This window comes from Arachis ipaensis, chromosome B03 (genome assembly GCF_000816755.2).
Source record: "Arachis ipaensis cultivar K30076 chromosome B03, Araip1.1, whole genome shotgun sequence".
NCBI lineage: Eukaryota > Viridiplantae > Streptophyta > Magnoliopsida > Fabales > Fabaceae > Arachis > Arachis ipaensis.
The window spans coordinates 66,346,691-66,366,276 of NC_029787.2; positions in this window are offsets into that span (position 1 = coordinate 66,346,691).

Sequence of the window (19,586 nt, forward strand, 5' to 3'; positions counted from 1 at the left end):
ATTTTCAACCGGTTTAACGATTTTTTACCAATTTTCTTAATAGGAAGCTTTTTCTATTATCCAAACTAATGCAGTCAGCGGTTCTCGGTTTGACCAGTCCAACTGGCCGGTTCAAACTGATTTTCAGAACCTTGCATGATAGAAATGGAAAAATTATTTACAATATTGGGTGGGTAACGAGGATCTAAACTATATCTCTCTTTCCTCACATTCTCATCTATGTACATCTCTCTTTAATCTTATATTTAAAGCCATTAAAATAGATTAAATTTATAAAATATTCAACTCAATTCAATTTACATGTTTAAAACTTCTCAACCCAAACTCTACCTGCATCCTAAAGTCTTACACTTGACCTTACCTATAAAAAAAATTATTTTACAAAAACACAATATTTAATTTACAATATTTGATAAACATACTAATAATATAAAAACTACTAAATTAAACCCATATTAAAATTAAAAGCAACAAAATCATAACTAAATCTATGATAAAGTTACAAACAACACAAACATCAATTTATCATCAAGTTCTTGCAAAAGTTAATAACACAAACAACAATAAAATATTTACCTCAGTGGTTTGGAGAAATTTTACAAAACAAAAAGACTATTTTAGATCATCACAACTCACAATATATGTATAATATTTTTTTACAAAATACACTAACGTCTTAGGGATAATACAGATAGGTTGAGTAGGATTAGACCTAAATTCGCACCCTATTCGATCTGTGGCTCAACCTGAAACCTCCAACTCTACCAGCAGTAGGCTAGGTTGTTAACCTTGTTCGAACGGATTAAATCAGATTGGATACCTGTTCGTACCTGTGCTGAGGATATGAGCTAGTGAGACCAGGGGGTTAGGAGATCCTAGTCCGCACGGTGTTAAAATCAGGCCGAGTAGGCTTCCTGCAAGATACTCTGATACTTAAGTCAGTAGTATTTTCTGAAATTGGAGTTTGAGTTAGAGTTTACCTGCTGAGCCACGTTCTTATTTATTCCCTTTTTCCAGGGTAATGGCTTTCTAGGTGTTTACTGCCTTTGATATCCATTTTTAATGCCATAATTTGGTGGTTTTGTCAGATCTCAACTTCATTGACATTAATGATATACCCGTTTATTAGTAACGTGATATCCTCTCTTGATTATGATGTCGGTCGGCTGATCTTGTCCAGCACAGTACCACTACAAGAATTTGACAAATTAGCGATGAACTTTTGCGAGAAATATTTTTTGTTACTAAGTCACTAACTAGTGATAAATTAGTGACACACTAACGACAAAATTAATGAACGGTCAAAATATCCAAACTTGAGAAAATCAAATGATTAGCGAGATATTCACAAGTAAGTTTGTTTCTTGCAAATTGAGTTTTCTATCTAAAAAAGAGAAAAAAAAATTTTCTCACTAATTTGTCACAAATTAATTAGCGAGTGACAATGTTCAAGCAAATCAGTCACTTAGGAGTTCAATCGAATAAGTAAAGTAGTAAGGGATATGTTGTCACTGTTCTGCCGTAAGTGTTTGATATACAATTAGCGAGAAATAATTCACACACTAGTTCTTCGCTAAGTAAACTTTATGCGAAAAGGCTAATTAGTGAGGAACAATATTCCTAGCTAATCTGTCACAAAGACTTGAAATGCATTTTGCGATGAACAATTTCCTAGCTAATTTGTCACCACAATTTTTATTTTTAGTGAGCAACTAGTTTCTTGCTAATTTGTCTCATAATATTGTAAAGTTCAAATCAGGTTAGCGACGGAAAACACTCGTCGCTAACTTGTTGCAACGGATAAATTATTCTGCTAGGAATGTTCCTTGCTAATTAGTTGCTAAAGTGGAAATATGGATATTGAGTGTCTGGGACCTCAGTAGCGATAAATTTCCGACCCTTTAACAACTGATACACTTCGTTCGCTAATTTCAAGTCGTTAATTAACAAGCGAAATACATTTGTCGCTAAGTTGTCTTATTTTTAATTTAGTGAGCAACTTGGCAACTACAATCTTGTTGCAAAACAAAAGCTATACCCTACCTAATTTGTAGCAAATTACTCGCTAATCTCATTAGAAATTCATCGAGAGTTATGACAAATCCAAAACTAACCGAAAAAATTTTAGAAAGTAATTGATCGCAATTGAGTTACTAATCAAAAACTTATTTAGTGAGTAATTAGTGCTTAACAACTGATAGACATTTTTCGCTTATTTCATGTTGCTACTAATTTGTGAGTAAAAATGCTAGTCCTTATTCCATCCTTATTTCATGTCGCTACTAATCGCTAACCTCTATATAAATCCATGAAAAATTCATGAAAAGTTTGAAGCAAATTTTTCAAACAAGCTAATGTAATTTGTCCCAATTTTATCACTAATCTAAAGCTATTTTAAACGAGAGAATAATTAAAATCCCAAAGTCGTGACTAACTAACTAGCTAATTTTTAATAACTAATAACTTACAATATTTTAGCAAGATGTTGATTCTCAAAAATGTCACAAACAGCTCAAATCAAAAGCTTTTTCTCAAAAAAGTTTTTGCCGCAATTTGATCACAAATTTGTTGTTATTTTTAATGGAAAGTTTGCTGAAAATTTGAATTGAAATTTAAAATTAATATAACTTAAAGACAAATTTAAATATTCAATATTTTTAGGAAATGGGAGCATAATGATAATTTTCAATCACAAAATATACTAGAAAAATATATAATAGAAAAGGTAATTAAATTGTTATATATGAGGATTTATTTTCAAATGATCGTACAAGTTTTATTATTAATTAGAATCATTTAGAAATTTATTCAATAAAGATTAAACTGAGCCAGCTCTTGAATTAATTAGGATCGTCAAAATGGTCTAGATCCGTCGGACTAGCCCGTTTATCTTACTTAAATAGATAGATATTTGACTCTAAAATCAAACTCGTAAAAATACAAACCTAAACGACTTAGCTCGATTAACCAGAAAAAATAATGAATTAAACTGGTCGACTCTCGGACCAAACGAATGCCTCTTTTTTTTTTTTCCAAAATAAGCTAGTACATTTTTTTGTCGACTCGCCCTGAAATCCGATTAGCCCCCGAAAAAAGTAAGACGGTTAACTTAAAAGTGTTTTTTTTAGCTAATTTTTTTTTTTAATTTCTCACAAAAAAATTTGATTTTTTTTCAATATTTAGTAAAAAAACAAAAAAATTAACCGGGTTTAGCTTTGGCCATAAATTGTTTGGGATAGCTGGAAAATTGAAGTCTACAAGTAAAGAATTTTCAATAATTAAACTATATTGATACAAGAAGTAATCAATACCTGTGTATAGGAATAGATTCATGAATATATATATATGGTCAAATAATACTAACAAATAATATTAGAGTATATGGTCAAATAATACTAACAAATAATATTAAAGTATATGGCCAAATAATACCTGTGTATAGGAATAAATTTAATAAATAATACTAACAAATATATTAGAGTATATGGTCAAATATATATGGCCTATTAAATATTTTACATGAATGATTAAGATTAAACTAAAAAGTTATAAAATATTTTAAAGTGGTCGTCCATTCATCATATATACAAATCCCAATTTTTGTTGGCAATACTGAATTGGGGGAGGGAGCTCTATTGTACTTGATGGATCAATACTGAATTGAATTTCTTCATCTCTTCATCTCTCTTTGATTTACTTGAAAACATTTTATTCTTCATTTCAACATTCAATGATCTTGGAAAAGAGATTGAATGTAATAGGATTTTATGATATCCTCGGAAAAGGGATCATAGAGTCATGCTTGAAATACTTTCTCACATTTGAGTAGATATGGATTTTAGGATTGGATATGGTGACATTAAATCTATCCATTGTTTGGATCTATGAGAATGCGTGGTATAATCAGGGACCAAGCCTCATCTCTTTTCATGAGTGGTGTACGAAACTGGCTCCGCACATTTTGTACAGATAGACCGACAAGTATACTGGATCGTCTAAGTAATACCTCAGGTGAGTGAGGGACGATCCCACGGAGATTGTTGGTTTGAGCAAGCAATGGTTACCTTACAGATCTTAGTTAAGCAGATAGAAATTATAGTTTGTCACGAAAAATATATAAAATAGATAAATAAATAAATGTTACTGGATAGCTGTGAAATCTATGGTCTGAAAACAGTTGAGGCTTCAGAGATGCTTCTTCCTTCTGGATTAACTTTTCTCACCATCTACTCCAACTTCTAATTGATTCATTCCATGGCAGGCTGTTGATGAGAGGACTTTTGTGTGGTCTAGAATTTCACAAATGAAATCTCGTTGCAAGCATAGTTTCAAAACCAACAATAATCCTTTCATATAAAAATTTGTTTGTCACTAAAATAAACCCCTAAAATCTATAAACTGAAGTATTTAACCTCGGGTCGTTCTCCCTAGGAATTGCAACAAAGTGTCTTGTTATTGGTTATGAGGTATGTTTGGGGTTTTTGAGGTTTTAGACATGAAATGTAAATGGCAAAGAAAATTAAACTAACAACTAGAAAAGCTCTTGGCAAGATATGAGAACTAGAAGTCCTATCCTAGTTATCCTCCTCGATTGTGACCACAATTGTCCATTGCTACCACTTAGTTAACCTCTAACCATGGAGGAAAGTCAAGTGGATGAATTAACTTGATTCCACAAGTCCTAGCCAACTCCCAAGGGAAAGACTAGCATTAGTGGCATCCAAATCAATTAGCAACTTCTAATTATCAATCAACAAAGGAATTAGATAACTCAAGCTTCACTAATTACTCTACCTAGACCAAGAGGAACAAAATCTACACTAAAGCTAAAAGAAGCATTTTATTAAACACATAAGAGGCATAAAAGGAATCATATGAAATCTACAACAAGAATGAAATCTAATAACAATTATTGCAAGAAATTAACAACAACAATCAAAAGAAACACAATTATTATGAATTACCTCAACTTGAATTGAAAGAAAAGAGAAGGAGCAAGAGTAGATCTACAACAAAGTATAGAAGCAACATAAAGAAAATTACAACAAAAGAATAGAAGAAGATGATTGCAACAACAAGAATTAAGAAGCAAAAGTAGAGGGAAGCATGAATGAAAACCTAGATCTAAGAACTAAACCTAATCCTAATTCCTAATCCTAGAGAGAAGTGAGAGCTTCTCTCTTTAAAACTAACTTTCCCTCCAAAACTACTCTAAACTAAACTAATGATCAAAAGTGTCTAAAGTATGTTGATTCCCCTTCAATCCTTGGCTTAAATAGTATTAGAAATGAGGTGGATTGGGCCCACAAGGCTTTAGAATTTGCTGGCCACGTATTGCTTTAAGTGGATCATATGGCAGCAACGATGTGTGTGCGTACAGTGCGCGTACACGTCACCATATATATAGAAACAATGGCAAATCTTATATCATTTCGAAGCCCCGGATGTTAGCTTTCCAACGCAACTAGAACCGCATCATTTGGACCTCTGTAGCTCAAGTTATGGTCATTTAAGTGCGAAGATGTCGGCTTGACAGCTTTTGCGATTCCTACATTTCTTCATGAGTTCTCCATTTATACATGCTTTTTCTTCATTCCCTTGATCCAATCTTTGCCTCCTAAATCTAAAATCACTTAACAAACATATCAAGGTATCTAATGGAATCAAAGTGAATTAAATTTAGCTATTTCAAGACCTCAAAAGGATGTTTTCACTCTTTAGCACAATTAAAGGAGAATTTACAAAACCATGCTATTTCATTGGATAAATTGGAGAAAGGTTGACAAAACCATCTAAATTCAACAAAAGATAAACCCTCCAAATGGGGTTTATCAGTTGTATATGATTAACGTCAGGTCAGCGGTCATTAATCTCCTTTGCTTCAGATCAAACGTCGGGTCAGTGGTCATCCAATCTGAACGGGGGTGAAGCTCTAGCAGTCCATTACCTTGGTGATCCTACTCAAAATACCACAGAAAAGGTCGAATCTTTCGGATCAGAGAATGCTGCTTCTTTGGTTCTAGACTATACCACAAAGGCCCTAATTGCCCCACACCTCAGCTGAACTGATGTCTCGAGAAGTCCCCAACGAAGCCGTCTAAGAGATGTATAATCAAGCTTGTGGTTTAATACTATCCCGCCAAGGACTTGCAAGAACCCATGTGAATAGGGATGAAGAACGAAGATACATCTTAGAATAGAATCAAACATAGATTGAAGTAAAGTAGTGATATTATTAATTCATAAAAATTAGCAGAGCTCCTAACCTTAACCTTAGGAGGTTAGTGACTCATGTTGTACATAGAACAATGAAAAATGTGTAAAGTGGGCAAGAGTTCCTAACAAGGATGAACTCTTGTCTATATACACTAATATACTAACTAAGAATTACAGAAATAAAATAAACTAGTCTTGTAGTACAAAAATCTATTTCTGGGAGCCACTTGGTGAGTGTTTGGACTGATCTTGAGTGAAATCCACGAGCTAGTACTCCTTAGGGGTGTTGAACGCTGGCTCGGGACTCCCTTTTGGGCGTTGGATGCTAGCTACCCCCTCTTGGGCGTTGGACGCCAGAAATGGGGCTGGTAGCTGGCATTGAATGCCAGTTTGGGCCTTCATTTCCAGTGAAAAGTATGGTCTATTATATATTTCTGGAAAGCCATAGATGTTAGCTTTCCATATCAGATTAGGGAGCACTATTTGGATTTCTGTAGCTCCAGAAAAGCTCCTTCGAGTGCACGGAGGTCAGATCCTGACAGCATCTGTAGTCCTTTCTCTGTCTCTGAATTAGACTTTTGCTCAAGCTCCTCAATTTTAGCCAGAAAATACCTGAAATCACCATAAAACACACAAACTCAAAGTAGAATCCAAAAATATGAATTTTGCACTAAAACCTATGAAAACATAATAAAACTTAAACAAAACATACTAAAAACTATATGAAAACAATGCCAAAATGCGTATAAAATATCCGCTCATCAGGACACCAAACTTAAATTGTTGCTTGTCCCCAAGCAACCAAAAACAAAGTAGGATAAAAAGAAGTAGAAGAATAGAATAAATCTCAGAGTTCTCAATGAAGCTCAGTTTCAATTAGATGAGCGGGACTACTAGCTTTTTGCTTCTGAATAGTTTTGGCATCTTACTTTCTATTGAAGCTCAGAATGATTGGCGTCTTTAGGAACTCAGAATCCAAATGATATTATTGACTCTCATAGTTTATTTCTTTTTTATTCTTGAACACAGCTTCTTTAGAGTCTTGGCCGTGACACTAAGCACTTTGTTTTCCAATATTACCATCGGATACATAAATGCCACAGACACTTAACTGGGTGAACCCCTTAGGATTGTGATTCAACTTTGCTAGAATCCCCAGCCAGTGATGTCCAGAGTTCTTAAGCACACTCTTTGCTTTGGATCACGACTTTCATTGCCCAGTCTCAAGCTTTTCACTTGACACCTTCACACCACAAGCATATAGTTAGGGAAGCAGCTCATTTGAACTGTTTAGGTCAAGATTGTGTTTCTTTCAGGCCCTCCTAACCATTGATGCTCAAAGCCTTAGATCCTTTCTCTTTCCTTTTGGTTTAAAGAGATATTGGCTTTTTGCTCTTGCCTTTTGGTTTAAAGAGCTATTGCCTTTTTCTTCTTTTTATTTCTTTTTCTGCTTGCCCCCTTTTTTCACATATATATTCTTTTTTTCTCTTTTTTTTTGCATGCTTCTTTTTCTTTCTTCAAGAATCAATTTTGGATTTTTCTGATTACCAATAATACTTTACTTTATCATCATTCTTTCAAGAGACAACATTCTTAACTCCAACATCAAATATGCATGGTTTATTCATGCATTCAGAAAATAAAAGTAATGCCACCACATCAAATAATTGAACTATTCTTAATATATAACTCGAAATTCATGCATCTTACTTTTCTTTTTCAATTAAAATTTTCTTTTAAGTAAGGTGAGAGATGCATGGAATACATGGAAAACAGACAAATAAGATAAAATACATGGAAAACAGAAAAACAACACAGGCAACAGGAGATTAAGAGAATGAATCCACCTTAGTGATGGTGGCTACTACTCCTTCCAGAGGATCCAATGGAGTGCTTCATTTCTTCTATTTCATGCCCCTGCCTCTGTTGTTCTTTGACAATGCAAGAATTCTCGTTTAGTTTGGAATCGATAAAAAACAAGAATCAATTCGTTGGTAGCATAGTCCAAAAAAATAATGAATTCTCACGATCAAATGTTAATTCAAATTAAAGTAACCGAGATCAAGATTAATTCAACCTCGGGTTGTTCTCCCTAGGAGTTACAACTAAGTGTCATATCATTAGCTATGAGGGAGGACAGGGAATTGGGAAAGCAAGAGAGCAAGAGATGTAAATAGCAAGAGAGCAAATGATCATGTAAGAAATTAAAAGGAAAGCAATTAAAAGCAATGCAAATAGAAATCAAATAGTAAAAAGAGGCTCTTGGCAAGAAGTGGGTAATCTAGGTTTCCTATCCTAGTTGTGTGGAATTAATCCCAATTTGTCAATCCTACTTGAGAATTAGTCAAAAGGGTATAATTGATTCCAATCCCTAAGTCCTAAGTCAACACTAGTGGGTCACTTAGAGTCAAGGGAAACCAAACCAATTAAAAATTCTTACACAATGCGGAATGGACATCCACAACACAATTCCACCCAAACACCCAATTTCTCAACCAAGAGCGTGAAAATTAAACGTGCAAGAAATAAAACATAAAAGCAATAAAAGTCAAAGTAATTAAATGCAAGGAAAGGAAACTTCAAATGCAAGAAACCTCTTAGCAAGTAATTGAGAGCTAAGGTTACTTATCCTAGCCATTGACCACAAACACATGATGATTATGAAGAGTTAATCCTACTTAGTCAACCTTACATTGAGGATAAGTCACATAGGCATAGTTAATTTTAATCCATAAGTCCTATGTCAACACTAAGGGTCACATAGAGTCAATGGAGACCAAATCAACTAACTACTCTAATGTATCAAACAAGAATGGACATCAATGACTCAAGAAACACCAAAGTCCACAATTCCAAGTCAAGAGTGAGGAAAAGCTATGTAAAAATTAAGCCAAGCATTTTATCAAACACTTGGTGTGAATGAAAATAAAATAATATTAAATTGCATTAAAAATAAAATATAAAATACCAAAAGCAAGAAAATGACAAAGACAACTAAAGAAAGCAACAAATGACATGGAAACATAAATTTACATTAATTAGAATTAAAATAACAAAAGTATTCATAACTTGAAAATTGACATAAAAGAGAAAATAACAAAAGAGATGAAGAAGATAAAGACAAGAAAGCATAGAAACATAAATGAAACTACACTAAAACAAGAATTAAAGACTGAAATCAAAGGAAATTAAACTAAACCTAACCTAATTCTAGAGTAAGGCGGGAGCTTCTCTCTATAGAAACTAAGAGAAAAATATAAGAAAAGCTAAACTTAATTGCCCCCCTTCATTCCACTTCACTTTGGCTTGATATAGCTCCAGAAATGAGTTGGACTGGGTTCTGGAGGCCCAGAATTCGCCTCCAGCGATTTGCATTAATGAGCTCACGTGACTCATGTCACGCGTACACGTCATTTGGCGCAATTCACTCCCACGCATACGCGTTGGTCACGCGTACGCGTCACTCGCAAATCTTCTTTGTGCGTACGCACGCATGGTTGTGCGTGCGCACACATGCCAAAATTTCCAAACTCCATTTCTTCATGGTTTCTTCCCTTTTGCATGCTCTTTTTCTTACTTCTTCAACCCATGCTTGCCTTGGAAACCTGAAATCACTTAACAAATACATCAAGGCACCAAATGGGATTAAAGTGAATAAAGTTGACTAGAATTAAGCACAAAAGAGCATGTTTTTACTTTTAAGCAAAATTTAGGAAGAAATGTCAAAAGCATGCTATTTAGATGAATAAATGTGGGTTTATGTCATTAAATCCACTCAAATCAAACCAAAATATATCATAAAATATGGACTCATCAATTCTCCCACACTTAAACAATAGCATGTCCTCATGCTAAACACAACCAAAGGAGATGAATGAAAGGGTAAACATTTGATTTAATACAACTATCTATATGCATGCAAGTATACTATATACTATCTATATATATCTACAATATTGTTCCTATTGAGTTTGGCAAAAACAAACAAAAGAATCTCAATTAATCCAAAATAAAGCTTAGGGTTAAGACAAAGCAAATATAGCAATATGATCAATATCCAAAGAATTGATTTGAAATTTCCAAAATTCATTTCAACAACTTGCAAGAAGACACAAGATAAGCAATGGGAACATAGAATTGAGCAATTGAAACCCTCACCGGATGTGTTTACACTCTAATTGCTCAGTGTGTAGGGTTTAATCACTCAATCCTCCATTAATTATTTTCTCAAAGATTTGCAAGTCATCTAACAATCAACTAATATTTGATGCACGAATGCAAATATCATATAAGGACTTTTGTGGGTTGCAATGCGGCTTAGGTAAGGGTATGATTAATATGGTTAAATGGGCTATTAGATTGGATCTTTGATTAGCTCAAGTATCCCACCTAATCATATATCATCCTATATAACAAAATAAAACAACCTATTACCTATTTATCCTCTTTTTCATGTTCACTCATGCATGCTTCTCTTCAATTCAACCACATATGCATCTCTTATTTACATTTTTATTATCATTTCTCTTTTTTTTAATTACAAAGTATGTACATCAAAATTTTTCTTTTATCATATAAGAGAGATGCATATGTTTTAAGTAATAGATGCATAAGTAATTACCCATTTTTCCAAATTTTGTTAATGAATACCCAAAGTAAACTAACTACCAATGATTTCCCACAAATTTTGCTAACACTTGAATAACACACAAACTCAAACCCAAGCTAATCAAAGATACAAATCATGGACATAATGGTTTTTCACTTAGGGGAATGATGTACTTAAAATTAGAACAAAGGAGAATTAAAAGGCTCGAAAGTGGTTTTTCAAAGGTAGATGCAAGGGTTGGCCATATGGGTTAGTGAGTTCAATTCAAAAAATGGCCTCAATCATCCTAAATGCATTCAAAACATCAAACATAGGACATATAGACTAGAGCAAATCTAAGATCACAATCATAAAAGGAGTTTATCACACAAGAACAAAATTTGTGGTTGAAAATGTACAAACACACAATTAAAGCTCAAATCTCACTTGGTATTTGTCCAAGCTCTTTTCTATGTTCCATAAAAAAAATACTTCAAGCAAGTTCAAAAATAAGTTTTTAAATCTAATCAATGGAATGCCCAAAAAGGGATTTCCTAAAAATTCTTTGTTGTTTTACCAAAAGGCAACATGCAAACATTTACCAAAAATATACTATAGCAAGCTAAGATATATACAAGCAAACTAAGCAAAATATAATGCAATAAAATAGTAAGCAAATATTCACAAAAACGTAGCTACTAAAAACAAAAGAATAATGCAAAGTGTTGAGAAAGAGAAAGTTATACCCCAAAAGTTGCGGATCCTCCTCCACACTTAAACGTTGCACGGTTCTCCGTGCATGCACTCAATCCGGGGGTGAAGAGATGCTCTAAGAGGCTCCACCTTCAGCTGGTGGGCACCGGGGCTCTGGGTTGCTGTATAAACACATAAACAATAGTTGAGGAAGAAGTCATAGAAGTGTGGTATGATAAAAGATAACGTGTGTATTCTAAATGCGCACGGTTTAGAACACAACACATTGGCCAGTTAAAATGGTAACCACAAAAGCAAGAAAAATAGCATGTTACTCAATCAAGTCACCTAGGTTGCAAGTAAAGAGTAAGTAAAACTTAAGGCACAAGCAACCCTAGGCAACCACAAAGTGAATTGAGTATTTGAGATATTGGATATTAAAATTGTGCAAGTGAAAGCGCAAAATTAATAGAAAATGGCACAATAAACAACAACCGATTCAATGATAAAAAGAGACTACTTATTCATCCTTAGGAATAATGAATTAATCACATGTATAAGGTGCTTGTTACAAAAAGTGACAAGTCTTGATAAGAATCAAGTCAAGTCGACTCAAAAAAATGCAAAGCATTAACAAGGAACAAATACCTGGTTATGTGATTATATTCACTTAAGACCCATGATGACTAAGTAGTTCAACTTAATTCACTAAATGCATTATGCACTTATAAAAAATTTCACCTAATATGCAACAACATGAAAATGTGCAAAATAAATTAGGTGCTAGTAATTTAAGGCAAAGTATAAGTGCGTTGATGAAATATAATCAAGAAGCAACCCAATCACATAAATCAAACACATGCAAGTTATTTAATTAACAAACAACTAAACAAAAACTAAACAAAGTAAAGCAAGTAGAGAAGAGGGCTAAAGCAAGAGAAGAGAAGGGTGGAAGAAAGAAGAAGAGAAGAAGTAGAGATAATAGAAGAAGAGAAGTATAGTAGTGAGAAAACAGGAGCGTGCGTAGGCACAGAGGGTTGTGCGCACGCACAAGGGGTCACTGATAAACGCCATTTGTAGGGTTTATCTTGTGCTTGATTTAGGGGATTTTATAACCTTTTACCCACATTTATTCAATGAAATAGCATGGTTTCATGATTGTCTCCTAATTTGTGCTTAAATGTGAAAACGTGCTTTTTAGGCCCTTGATTGTTTAATCTTGATTCACCTTTGATTCCACTAGATGCCTTGATTTGTTTGTTAAGTGATTTCAGGTTGAAAAGGCTAGGAATGGATCAAAGGAATGGAGAGGAAAGCATGCAAAGTGGAGAAATCATGAAAAGCTAAAGATTTGGAAAAAGCCCATGGGCGCGCGCGCGCACTATGCGCCTACGCGCGGATCGCGTAATGTTCCAGGGGCGCGTACGTGCACTGTACGCGTACGCGCCGATGCCGCACGTGACTTTTTGAGTGAAAACGTGCCTGGAAATTTCTGAGGAGGTGCTGGCCCAATTTGGAATTGACTTTGGCGCCAAAATGCATAAAAGGACCAATGATTAAAGGGGAATGAATCATTCACACATCTTTAGCTCATTTTTACACATTAGGATTAGGATTAGTTAGTTTTAGAGAGAGAAGCTCTCACTTCTCTCTAGAATTAGGATTAGGATTAGGTTTAGTTCTTAGATCTAGGTTTTCATTCATGCTTTCTTCTACTTCTTTTTCCCAATTCCTTGTTGTTGCAATCATCATTCTTCTATTCTTTTGTTGTAATTTCCATTATGTTGTTCTTATACTTTGTTGTAGATCTACTCTTGTCTCTTCTACTTTCTTCCAATTCCATTTGAGGTAATTCATAATAATTGTGTTCTTTTTGATTATTGTTGTTGATTTATTACATTCAATTGTTGATAGATTCTACTCTTGTTATCAATTTACTATGCTTTTCCTTTGTGCCTTTCAAGTGTTTGATGAAATACTTGGTTGGATTTTAGTATAAATTTTATTCCTCTTGGCCTAGGTAGAGTAATTAGTGATGCTTGAGTTATCTAATTCCTTTGTTGATTGATAATTAGAAGTTGCTAATTGATTTGGATACCACTAAAGCTAGTCTTTCCCTTGGGAGTTGGCTAGGACTTGTGGAATCAAGTTAATTCATCCACTTGACTTTCCGCCATGGTTAGAGGTTAACTAAGTGGTAGCAATGAACAATTTGTGGTCACAATTGAGGAGGATAACAAGGATAGGACTTCTAGTTCTCATATCTTGCTAAGAGCTTTGTTAGTTGTTAGTTTATTTTCTTTGCCATTTATATTTCTTGTCTAAAATCTCAAAAACCCTAAAATATCTCATAACCAATAACAAGAACACTTTATTGCAATTTCTAGGGAGAACGACCCGAGGTTCAATACTTCGGTTTATAGATTTTAGGGGTTTGTTACTTGTGACAAACAAATTTTTGTATGAAAGGATTAGTGTTGGTTTAGAAACTATACTTGCAACGAGGATTCATTTTTGAATTCTAGACCATCAAAAATCCAATCATCAGTCACACGTAAGCATCAGGGACGCGTCCGCGAGGTGTGGCAAAAAAAAGAGATCGACGCGTATGCATAAATGGACGCTGATGAGATATTTTGGTGAAAAACGAATCTCTCACAAAACATCACAAAACTAACCGGCAAGTGTACCGGGTCGTATCAAGTAATAAAAACTCACGGGAGTGAGGTCGATCCCACAGGGATTGAAGGATTCACAAACGTTGGCCCTTCCCCCTTTGTGATTCATGTGCCAACGTTAGCCTCCAAGTTAGGGGGCTAACGTTGGCGCCAACGTTAGCCTCCAAGTTAGGGGGCTAACGTTGGCGCAAACGTTGGTGCCCAGGGGAGAAACTCTCAAGTGCCAACGTTAGCCTCCAAGTTAGGGGGCTAACGTTGGCTCAAACGTGGGGAGCCCAGGGAGTAATCTTCATGCCTAACGTTAGCCTCCAAGTTAGGGGGCTAACGTTGGGGCTAACTTCATGCCTCCTGGTTCAATTTCACTTATACCATTGTCCTCTCTTCACTCCTAGCCATTCCTCTTTGCTTCAACCTTTCTACGCGTACATGTGAAATGGAGAAAATGCAAGGTTACGCGTACACGTACACATGGAAGGAAAAATGCAAAATGCTTGTGCATTCACACTGTGCGTGAAACGCTGCGAACAGAGCCCTTGTTTTGATGTGTGCGTGGGCATAGACCTGTGCCCACGCACAGAAAGGCTAATTTTTTTTATGTGAAGCGTCAAAATTGTCAGTTATCTCGCCATCTGTGTGTACGCACACAGGTCCGTGCACATGCACAAGAGACACAAAAAGAGGGGGATGCGAACACACAAGGTGTGCTAACGCTCCCAACAGAAGGTGCATAAGCTGGTGTGCGCACGCACAGAGTGGTGCGTGCGCACAGAATGTGAAAATTAGGGTTGTGTGCGCATGCACATGCTCTATTTTTCTCAATACTTTTTAGTGCTATAAGGCATCAAACTTGATATCCAAAAATATTTTTCAAACCCAAAATATATTATTCATCAAAAACACATGATCTAACTAAAATCTAATCAAATTAAGCTTGAAATTAAACTAAACTAAGATATCTACAAGAAACAAAATGCAATAAATTGAAACTATGTACAAAGAGAGGGTTAGAAAGGTGTTACCATGGTGGGGTGTCTCCCACCTAACACTTTGGTTTAATGTCCTTAAGTTGGAATTATGGAGAGTTCTAACCAAAGAAGCTTGTGCTTATATTCATCTTGGAGCTTCCAACAATGCTTAAATCTCCAAAATTCCCAATTGATTGCACCAAGCTTGGATGGAGTGTCCAACAAGCTATGAGCTCCCAATAAGAAAAACAAAAAGCAAACAAGAGAAACATATTCACAATATCAACATATCCATAATAACCAAAAATAAGCAAGCAACATATGTACAATAAACCAAAATTAAGCTATTCACAATATTCACATATGTACAATAGCCAAGAATACAACACCATTGGAACTCCCTGGCAACGGCGCCAAAAATTTGATATGTGGCCTACACTACAAAAAAAGAAGGTTAAAATGGCATTTATATTATGGAGGTTTTGAAGAACCACCATAATATTTGAATATTCTGGCACTTTTCATTGATGCCATAATTTATTTTTGGATTTGTGGCGGTTTTTATAATTAGGGTGGTTTTGAACCGCCATTATCACCTTAGTATAAAATAAGAATGATCAATCCCTAATTCCAGAAACCCTTACTCAATTGAAACCCTTACTCATTACCCTAACTACGCTGTGACGACGCTGTTCTCCTGGTTGGCCTCTGCGACAATCTCCGATCCTTTGGCGTTTTCCGACGACCTTCTCTTGTGACATCTCCTCTGGCATCGATCTCCATCGACGACATATCCTACAGCGGTGATTTCCTCCGGTGTCGTCTCATGCAGCTTCCTCTCCTTGTCCTCCTCTGTGTCTTCTCCACCAAAATCGTCAACGCCTTCCTCTTCGACAATCCAGGTCAGCTTCCTTTCCTTCCTTTTCTCTCCTTTTCTTCCTTTTTGATGAGTCTCTCTTTTCCTTCCTTACCATTCAGATCTGCCGCTAGGGATTCCATTCCGCAGGAGAGGAATTCCTTTGTCAACTTCCAAGCCAAAACCGGTGTAGAGGTTCATTCCTCTTCTTACTGTATCGCAATACATAATTTGGATGTTTTGTCCCATTTCAACTTTTAGGTTTCGAAAGAAACTTTTGAAAGTGACGAGCAACAATTTGATTGAGAAAATAGTTAACGAAAAATAATGCTCCTAAACTGTAGATGGTTATTGAATATCAAATGCTTTGAAGTGGTAAAAATTGTGTTTCACTGGTTGATAAATTAGCAAATCACCATTTCTTTTTTGTGCTTGTCATTGTGGGGAAGAAAAGCATTTGAATGTTAGTGTTTTGATTTCTCGTAATTTATATGCTTTATTTTTGCATTTTAGTTACAGTTGATTGAAGAACAGGGATTTTGGTAATGATGTTTAAACTTGAAATATGGAAATGGACCCCTGACTCATTAAGATTTTAGAATGATGAGTTCTATTTTCGTTTCTTTTAGTGCAACTCAAAGTTCAGAGTTGTTTTCAGTTGATATTTGTTGTGACTAGCTCTTACAATTTCTTGCAATTTCTTGTCCATAAGGTGTATTATTGTCTTTGAGTCTAATATTTCTTTTGAGGAGCTTATGCTTTATGTATTTTTTGTGCTTGGGTCATCATTCATTCACTTTTGCTTTGTTGATATGATTGAGATGGATTGTTTCTAAGCCATAGAGGAAGTATCTAAAAGAACAGTGGCATTAATTGACTGCTTTTGAAATTATTTCTCTAGTAATCTTTGTCATCAGTTGAGTTTGAACATGTTTCTTGCAATTTCTTGTCCATAAGGTGTTTGTGTTATTGTCTTTGAGTCTAATATTGTTGCAATGACTCTTGCATTGTGTTTCTCTGTGCTATTTTTGGTCCAATGAATTGGAGAGTAGGAATTTTCAATCTTGCAGATTGTAGCTGCCCTTGCTGCTCAATGAAAACTTTTGTTTATTATGGAATCACAATTTTTCAGGAGATTGCTTTCTTCGATGTTACTCGAACAGGAGAAATCTTAAGTAGGTTGTCGGAAGATACACAGATCATAAAGAATGTCGCAACTACCAATGTTTCTGAGGCCATGAAGGACCTAGCAATAACACTTATGGGTCTCAGCTTCATGTTTGCAACATCTTGGAAGTTAACATGTGAGTAGTTGAAGAGTGAAGGTTTATTTCATAAACTACAGACATGCATTTATTCCATTGTTCGAATCCTAAATTCTCTCTCTTCCTTCAATATCTTATAGTGTTGGCTTTGGCTGTTGTGCCTGTAATTGCTGTCTGTAAATTTGGGCATTTCCTGCGTGAACTATCTCACAAAACTCAAACTGCAGCTGCAGTAGCATCTTCAATTGCTGAGGTATTTCTCTTCCATTAAACCAACATTAGGAGATGATATTCATTTCCAATATAATCTTAATTTTGCATGCTGCTTAGGAATCATTCGATGCCATAAGAATAGTAAGATCTTTTGCCTAAGAAGATTATGAAATTTCATGCTACTTTGAGAAAGTTAGTGAGACACATAGCCTTGGCCTTAAGCAAGCTGTGAGTTAGTCCTTTCTGGTTTGATCTATGTGCTACTTTGTACACTAAGTTGTTTTGCCTATGCATTTTAACCTTATCCACTTGATGTTACAGAAAGTCATTGGACTCTTTTCTGGAGGCCTTAATGCAATGTCCACACTTTCTGTTATCGTAATAGTGGGATCTTCTGTATCTTCTATATCTTTTTTGTTAATTACAACCTGTCTAATAAGAATAAATGGCTACCGGAAACCTAGTTTGATTGCATTGTTTGATGTTGATGTCACTCTTATAGCCCCAAGGAAGGTATTTGTTCTTCTTGAGCCAATGGCATTAGTATTGTATAGATAAAAAAAATATATTAATGGAACAATTTGATGTGGTCTGAGTCACATTTATTGTTTACAAGTAGTTTAAGATTACTAATTGATATTTGGATTCGGTTTCCCTCTCCAAAGAAAGCTACTAGTAGCCTCTTCAAATTCAATTATAAAATATACCTGATACATATCTTTTAATATTTGAAAATATTCCTTTTTATTTTTTATTTCTTTTTTAACGCGCATTATCCCAAATTTGAGATACAATGCAGCTTCATTTCTGCCTTCACTATTGCAACTTCCATCAACACTGTTCGGTAGTTTCATTTGTTCGGCATGAAGTTTTATGAATAATTTTTATCTCCATGAGAAGTCCATAAAAGTATGTTCTGTATTCTAACTGTGCCCACTTTCAACCAAGAAAAAGAAAAATATTCCCACTTCCAACAGCTACAAATGCTGCACAAACTAGTTAAAATGACCTGAATGTGCTGTGCATTTGGGTCATCAATGTTGAATTTGACTCTGGGTCTCTTTATGAAACTAGATTACTTTTTATTTTTCGTTCATGGGTCAAGGTCCACTAATAGATATATGCAAGTAATAGATATATTGGTTGGGCTGAGTATGTTGTTGTGTAGTGGGCTTAAAGTGAGAATTGAATATATGAGCCCAAAATGTGAAAGGGCTTGCTTATGACTCATCTTCTCGAATTCCAAATCCAATCTGAATTCACTTTGCTACTGCAATGTACAGGTAGAAGGTCATGAGAGGTGACAACGGTGAATCTGAGCCAAAGAAGCTACAGCACGCCATCAGCGCTAAGCTTAGAGGTAAATTTGATTTTGGTCCACTCTTCTATTTTCTTGCGATTAAAATGGAAGCTTCACTTCTAATTAAGAAGCTATAGACTCTACACTATGACATATTATTATATCTTAATTTAACATTATAAATATGTATCTCTCTTATTCTGAATTAATATGAATATGATATGATTCTTTCGGCTTGGTGTATATCTAGAATAAAAATGTATAAAAGAAAAGTCGTGATGCTTTTCTTTTCGGTGAATGAATGATTTATTGAATTTAGCTCATCCTTTTACATGCATTTGCTAATTTTATTATTTCTTTAGTTCTATTTTATCTTTAGCATCAATTGAACTTACGATTCACTAAGGTTACAAATAGTGCAGTAGCCACAACAAAAAAGGTTATAAAACGACATTAAAATTAAGGCATTCTCATAAAAATGCCATAATATCTATTAAAATTTTGCTTCCATTGATGCGATCTGTTAGGTATTTTATTAGTTTCGGTTCTTCGAGCTTCTCTTCTCCTCATTGACCTTATTTTGTTTAATTCCAGGTTTTGATTGTTCTATGCTAACTTTTGCTACTTATTTTATTTAATGCTAGGTTTTGAGTTTTTTTCCTTGTTTAATTTATTTTTAGGTCAGAAATTGGGGATTATTAGAAGAAATTTAGAATGTTCTTCACCGAATTTCTTCGTAATTATAGGATTGAGTAAAATCATGTGATACTTGTTTTCTCCTGATATTACGTGCATTGTGAACAAATAGATCT